A 7,386-nucleotide genomic window follows, 5' to 3' on the forward strand; every position below is an offset into this window, starting at 1 on the left:
TATCAATAACATACCTTATAGTAAAAAAGCCACATATTCTTGTGTAAATTCCTGTAAATCCACTCAAAGCCACAGTGTCTTTTTCCCATGAAAAAAGTCTACATTAATAAAAACTCATTCATATTCTTGTGTAAATTCATGGAAATCCATTCAAAGCCGCTGCCTTTTTTTTCCAGTGAAAGAAAGTCTAGATTAATGAAAAAAGGTCACATAATGTTTTCTAAAATCCTGTTTGAACAGCACAATGTTTACTTTCCAGAGAGTGAAAAAATTCTTCTGTGTTCCACAGATTCTTGTCCTTATCAGACTTTTTCAAACAATCTTTCTCACCATCTTCTCTCTGTCCAATGTCGGTCCGTGACACAGACAAGCTGCACAATTCTTCTTTTAAAAACCTTAGAGCTCTAAAGGCTTGCAATTTCCACATGCTACATTTAGCTTAAGCGTCACCGCAGCAACCAACCAGTCCTGCTCAATGACAACTGTTGCAACAGCCAGGCTTTTTTCTCCTTGAAACTCTGCAGATTCCAAGGACACTGATTTGTATCTGTAAGACACAGATCATTGTCCGCAGACTCCTGCGGTCTTATAAAACTTGCACAATGTCGTTAAAAAAAGAACACTTTGCGATAGACATTTTAAAAACTCAGTGACTATCAAACACAAACACCCTCCCTCCCCTTGATGATATCCGCAGAATTTCGCAGATCCGCTGAGTTTTCACAGCCCTGGTATCACCTGGGGTAACCTGTCAATGTGCGCGGCATGTGCGCACTTGCTGCAGGCCATTGCAACAGCGATATATGTTTTTATGTATGTCCACGTGATGACAGCAAGCAGACACACGTGCATCACAGTGGACAGTTGTTTGTTCATGTCCTTCCAAACACAATACGTGTTCCCCAGCCGTGATGTTCGGAACCACAGATCTGCACAGCCGCTCCTGTGGGGGGACACACCCCCTGTCAGTTCAGGGCACACACCAACATGTCACTGTGTCTGTTTGCAAAGCCACACTCGTGGGGCACTGAGACAAATTTCACATCCAGCTCGACAGTGATCATCTGCTGACTGTTGTCAGGTTAACAGTGTGAATGGCCACACATTTTCTAAATGCCATGCGAGCGGTGTTAGATGTTCGTGCGTGTCACCTGGAATTTGGCCGACACCTGCAGCAAGAGGGTTAGATAGGCTCTCACAGCACACACACTGTCTTTCAACCACTGGTGTGCGCAGTTGTAGCAACACGTGTATGAGGTGTTGGAGGCAGCTACGATTTAACATGTATTGCATACAATTCCTGCTTCATGCACACTTCATGTGCAATTTGACCAAATTCGCACTATGTGTGAACGGGCCCTAAATTTTGTCTGGTTCTTAAAATGCTCAAGGTTGTAGATTATTGTAATGAGTGGCAACAGTTAATCTTCTCACTCACTCATCTTCAACCACTTACTCCAGTTAAGGGTCACGTGGGGGCTAGAGCCTACACTTAATCTTCTCTATGCAAAATAAAATGAACTCAGTCATCAAATAAAATTAACTCAGTCAACAGTTCAAATATTTCTCAAAGAAAATAAGTTCAATGTAGATCGGCAAAATCTTGAAAATATACCTGATGTTGATTTGTTTTTAAATATGTAAATCTCCTGTAGGCTTATAATAGGGAAGAAGTTATTACAACCGCAATTCCAAAGAAGTTGGGACGTTGTGTAAAATGTAAATTAAAAACAGAATACAATGATTTGCAAATGCTCTTCAGCCTATATTCAACTCAATACACCACAAAGACAAGATATTTAATGTACAAACTGATAAACTTTGTTGTTTTTGTGCAAATATTTGCTCATTTTGAAATGGATACCTGCAAACACATTTCAAAAAAGTTGGGATGGTGCAACAAAAGACTGGGAAAGTTGATGAATGCTCAAAGAACACCTAACTGGAAACACGTGAGTGTCATGATTGGGTATAATCTCCAAAAGTCTCAGTCGCTCACAAGCAAAGATGGGGTGAGGATCACGTGAACAACTGCATGAAAAAAATAGTCCAACAGTTTAAGAACAATGTTTCTCAACGTTCAATTGCAAGGAATTTAGGGATTCCATCATCTACAGTCCATAATATAATCAGAAGATTCCAAAAATCTGGAGAACTTTCTACACGTAAGTGGCAAGGCGGAAAAACCAACATTGAATGCCTGTGATCTTCGATCCCTCAGGTGGCACTGCATTAAAAACCAACATCATTGTGTAAAGGATCTTACCGCGTGGGCTCAGGAACACTTCAGAAAACCATTGTCAGTTAACACATTTTGTCGCTACATCGATAAGTGCAAGTTAAAACTCTACCATGCAAAGCGAAAGCCATACATCAACAGCATCCAGAAACGTCGCCGCCTTCTCTGGGCCCGAGCTCATTTGAAATGGTCAGACGCAAAGTGGAAAAGTGTGCTGTGGTCTGATGAGTCCACACTTCAAATTGTTTTTGGAAATCATGGATGTCGTGTCCTCTGGACAAAAGAGGAAAAAGACCATTCAGATTGTTACCAGAACAAAGTTCAAAAGCCAGCATCTGTGATGGTATGGGGGTGTCTTAGTGCCCATGGCATGGGCAACTTACACATCTGTGATGGCACCATCAATGCTGAAAGGTACATCCAGGTTTTGGAGCAACACATGCTGCCATCCAAGCAACGTCTTTTTCAGGTATAGAGAAGGATTTCCTTAAAAGGAAGACTTGAAAGTTTAGCTACAAATTGCCAGAAGTTACATCTAAGATGCAATCCTAGATCTGATCTGTTTTGGTGAAACAAAATCCTTCTCTGCTCTAAGCCACTATGAACCTAAGAGTAGTGATGCAAAATGCAGAATATTCATACAGAAACATTTCTGCTGCTTTGAAGGTCCCAATGAGCACAGTGTACTCAGTCATTCCTGAGTAAAAGGCACATGGCAGCCCACCTGAGTTTGCCAAAAGGCACCTGAAGGACTCTCAGACCATGAAAAACAAAATTCCCTGGTCTGATGAGGAAAAGATTGAACTTTGGCATGAATGCCAGGCATCCTCTTTGGAGGGAACCAGACACCATCTCCACAGTGAAGCATGGTGGTGGCAGCATCATGCTGTGGCAGGAACTGGGAGACTTGTCAAGCTGGAGGAAAAGATGAATGCAGCAATGTACAGAGACATCCTGAAAACCTGCTCCAGAGCGCTCTTGACCTCATACTGTGGTAACGGTTCATCTTTCAGCAGGACAATGACCCTAAGCACATAGCTATCAAACATATCAAAGAAGTGGCTTCAAGACAACTCTGGGACTGTCCTTGAGTAGTCCAGGCAGAGCCCAGAACTGAATCCGATTGGACACGTCTTGAGAGGTCTGAAAATGGCTGTGCACTAAGGCGCCCCGTCCAACCTGATGGATCTTAAGAGGTGCTGCAAAGAGGAATGGGCAAAACTGGCCAAACATAGGTGCGCCAAGCTTGTGGCATCATATTCAAGAAGAGATGAGCCTGTAATTGCTGCCAAAGGTGTACAAAATATTGAGCAAAGGGTGTGAATACTTACGTACACGTGATTTCTTCATTTATTTTATTTTAAATAAATTTGCAAGGGGTGGTGGCCAAGTGGTTAATGCGCTTGGTTTCAGTTCAGAAGGCTCCGGGTTCAAATCCCACCCCTGCCACATTTCTCCATGTAATGTGGAGTTGCATCAGGAAGGGCATCCGGTGTAAAACCTGTGCCAATTCAACATGCAGATCCACCTTGGATTTGCTGTGGTGACCCCGAGTGCAAACAAGGGAGCAGCCGAAGAGACTTACTTGTTTTAATAAATTTGCAGTTAAATTTCAAAAAAGCTTTTTTTCATGTTGTCATTATGGGGTGTTGTGAGTAGAATTTTGAGGGAAAAAAATTAATTTAATCAATTTTGGAATAAGGCTGTAACATAAAATGTGGAAAAAGCCAAGTACTCTGAATACTTTCAGGAAGCACTGAAAATAATAACTGTGACACAGCCCCAAGAATGGTGGTTATGAATGGCTGGGTTCAAAAATACTGGTGGATGGGTTTTTGCTGCCACCTAGTGATATTCAAAAACTGTTAGAACTTATATCTGAGAGCTGGAAGACCCAGAGGTTAGGTTAATATTTCGATCTAACTTCACCGCGGTTTAATCCAAGCACTCGGCTAGAATCAGTTGTGCTCAGTAGTGCAAAAATTAAGTGAAAAAAAAAACCTATATATATATATATATATATATATATATATTTTCCCACCTACAAAGAACGGAGAGGTTTGTCATTTTTATCGTAGGTACACTTCAACTGTGAGGGACAGAATCTAAAAAGTAAATGCAATAAATAACATTGTATGATTTTTAAATAATTAGTTTGCATTTTATTGCATGAAATAAGTATTTGATCCACTAGAAAAACAGACCTTAATATTTGGTACAGAAACTTTTGTTTGCAGTTCCAGAGGTCAGACGTTTCCTGTAGTTCTTGACCAAGTTTGCACACTGCAGTAGGGATTTTGGTCCACTCCTCCCTACAGATCTTCTCCAGATCTTTCAGGTTTGGAGTTTCAGCTCCCTCCAAAGATTTTCTATTGAGTTCAGGTTTGGAGACTGGCTAGGACACTCCAGGACCTTGAAATGCTTCTTACGAAGCTCCTCCTTAGTTGCCCTGGCTGTGTGTTTGGGGTCATTGTCATGCTGGAAGACCCAGCCACGACCCATCTTCAATGCTCTTACTGAGGGAAGGAGGTTGTTTGCCACCAAAATCTCACGATATGACCCCATCCATCCTCCCTTCAATGCGGTGTAGTCGTCCTGTCCCCTTTCTACCCCTCATGCTTTACGGTTGGGATGGTGTTCGTGGGGTTGTTGTCATCCTCCAAACACGGCGAGTGGAGTTGATACCAAAAAACTCTATTTTGGTCTCATCTGATCACATGACCTTCTTCCATGTGTAACCGCAGGACCTTTGTGGCCGGGACGGCGGTGGAATCGAAACCCAGACGGCTCGCACTAAAGACCATTCCTCTACCAGGTCAGCCAAAGGGGAAATCCCCGTTAGCCAAGCTAGCGGGAACGTCTTTTCAATCAGGACCCGGGACCTTCATCCCGCTACACATGCCTCCTCTGGATCATCCAGATGGTAACAGGTGAACTTCAAACAGGCCTGGACATGTGCTGGCTTGAGGAGGGGGACTTTGTGTGCCCTGCAGGAATTTAAACCATGACGGCGTTGTGTGTTACTAATGAAATCTTTGTGACTGTGGTCCCAGCTCTCTTCAGGCCATTGACCAGGTCCTCCTGTGTAGTTCTGGGCTTTCTCAGAATCACCTTTATCCAACGAGGTGAGAGCTTGCATGGAGCCCTAGCCCGCAGAAGATTGACAGTCATCTTGTGTTTCTTCCATTTTCTAATAATTACACCAACAGTTGTTGTCTTCTCACCAAGCTGCTTGCCTGTTGTCCTGTAGTCCATCCCAGCCTTGTGCAGGTCTACAGTTTTGTCCCTGGTGTCCTTCGGCAGCTCTTTGGTCTTGGCCATGGTGGATAGGTTGGAGTGTGATTGATTGAGTGTGTGAACAGGTGTCTTTTATACAGGTAACAAGTTCTAACAGGTACAATTAGTACAGGTAAAGAGTGCAGAATAAGAGGGCTTCTTAAAGAAAAACTAACAGGTCTGTGAGAGACAGAATTCTTGCTGGTTGGTAGGTGATCAAATAATATTTCATGCAATACGAAAATTAATTATTTAAAAATCATGCAATGTTATTTTCTGAATTTTACTTTTAAATTCTGTCTCTCACAGTTGAAGTGTACTGACGATAAAAATTACAGACCTCTCCATTCTTTGTAGGTGGGAAAACTTGAAAAATCAGTGGCTCAAATACTTATTTGCCTCACTGTATATATATATATATATATACACACACAACCCCTGGCAAAAATTATGGAATCACCGGCCTCAGAGGATGTTCATTCAGTTGTTTAATTTTGTAGAAAAAAAGCAGATCACAGACATGACACAAAACTAAAGTCATTTCAAATGGCAACTTTCTGGCTTTAAGAAACACTATAAGAAATCAGGAAAAAAAATTGTGGCAGTCAGTAACGGTTACTTTTTTAGACCAAGCAGAGGGAAAAAAATATGGACTCACTCAATCCTGAGGAAAAAATTATGGAATCACCCTGTAAATTTTCATCCCCAAAACTAACACCTGCATCAAATCAGATCTGCTCGTTAGTCTGCATCTAAAAGGGCGTGATCACACCTTGGACAGCTGTTGCACCAAGTGGACTGACATGAATCTTGGCTCCAACACGAGAGATTTCAATTGAAACAAAGGAGAGGATTATCAAACTCTTAAAAGAGGGTAAATCATCACACAATGTTGCAAAAGATGTTGGTTGTTCACAGTCAGCTGTGTCTAAACTCTGGACCAAATACAAACAACATGGGAAGGTTGTTAAAGGCAAACATACTGGTAGACCAGCATCAAGACAGAAAACTTAAAGCAATATGTCTCAAAAATCGAAAAATGCACAACAAAACAAATGAGGAACGAATGGGAGGAAACTGGAGTCAGCGTCTGTGACCGAACTGTAAGAAACCGCCTAAACGAAATGGGATTTACATACAGAAAAGCTAAACAAAAGCCATTATTAACACCTAAACAGAAAAAAAAACAAGGTTACAATGGGCTAAGGAAAAGCAATCGTGGACTGTGGATGACTGGATGAAAGTCATATTCAGTGATGAATCTCGAATCTGCATTGGGCAAGGTGATGATGCTGGAACTTTTGTTTGGTGCCGTTCCAATGAGATTTATAAAGATGACTGCCTGAAGAGAACATGTAAATTTCCACAGTCATTGATGATATGGGGCTGCATGTCAGGTAAAGGCACTGGGGAGATGGCTGTCATTACATCATCAATAAATGCACAAGTTTACGTTGATATTTTGGACAATTGAAAGGATGTTTGGGGATGATTAAATCATTTTTCAAGATGATAATGCATCTTGCCATAGAGCAAAAACTGTGAAAACATTCCTTGCAAAAAGACACATAGGGTCAATGTCATGGCATAGGGTCAATGTCAATGAGCAGATCTGATTTGATGCAGGTGTTAGTTTGGGGGATGAAAATTTACAGGGTGATTCCACAATTTATTCCTCAGAATTGAGTGATTCCATATTTTTTTCCTCTGCTTGGTCTAAAAAAGTAACCGTTACTGACTGTCACAATCTTATAGTGTTTCTTAAAGCCAGAAAGTTGCCATTTGAAATGACTTTAGTTTTGTGTCATGTCTGTGATCTGCTTTTTTTCTACAAAATTAAACAACTGAATGAACATCATCCGAGGCCAGTG

This window comes from Thalassophryne amazonica, chromosome 8, assembly GCF_902500255.1.
Source record: "Thalassophryne amazonica chromosome 8, fThaAma1.1, whole genome shotgun sequence".
NCBI classification, from domain to species: Eukaryota; Metazoa; Chordata; class Actinopteri; order Batrachoidiformes; family Batrachoididae; genus Thalassophryne; species Thalassophryne amazonica.